Raw genomic sequence first — 358 nt, forward strand, 5'->3', positions numbered from 1 at the left:
TGTGTTACCTTCTTAAGTGTACTTATATTAATTATTTTATTATTAATTTTCTATTTCTAATTTATACTTCTTTGTAACCCCACTCATTTGGTGTATTGTCTTTCTTAATCACTTACACATATTATATCCCATTATTTTATACTTTATTTCTCCTTTGTTTTTCTATCTATGAGTTTTTTTTTAATTTATTTATTTATTCATTTTTTTTTTTTATAATGTTGTAAATATCTCTTCTCCCTCTCTATTATGTATATTACCATTTATTGTTTACCTAATTTAATTTTTTTTTTTTTCCAATGTTTACTTTAAAATTATTTTCGTTATTGTGGCGTGCTAAACTACCATCCCCACTCCTCCC

The sequence above is a fragment of the Halyomorpha halys genome, unplaced genomic scaffold, assembly GCF_000696795.3.
Source record: "Halyomorpha halys isolate HHAL.00 unplaced genomic scaffold, Hhal_1.1 Scaffold1196.1, whole genome shotgun sequence".
Taxonomy (NCBI): domain Eukaryota; kingdom Metazoa; phylum Arthropoda; class Insecta; order Hemiptera; family Pentatomidae; genus Halyomorpha; species Halyomorpha halys.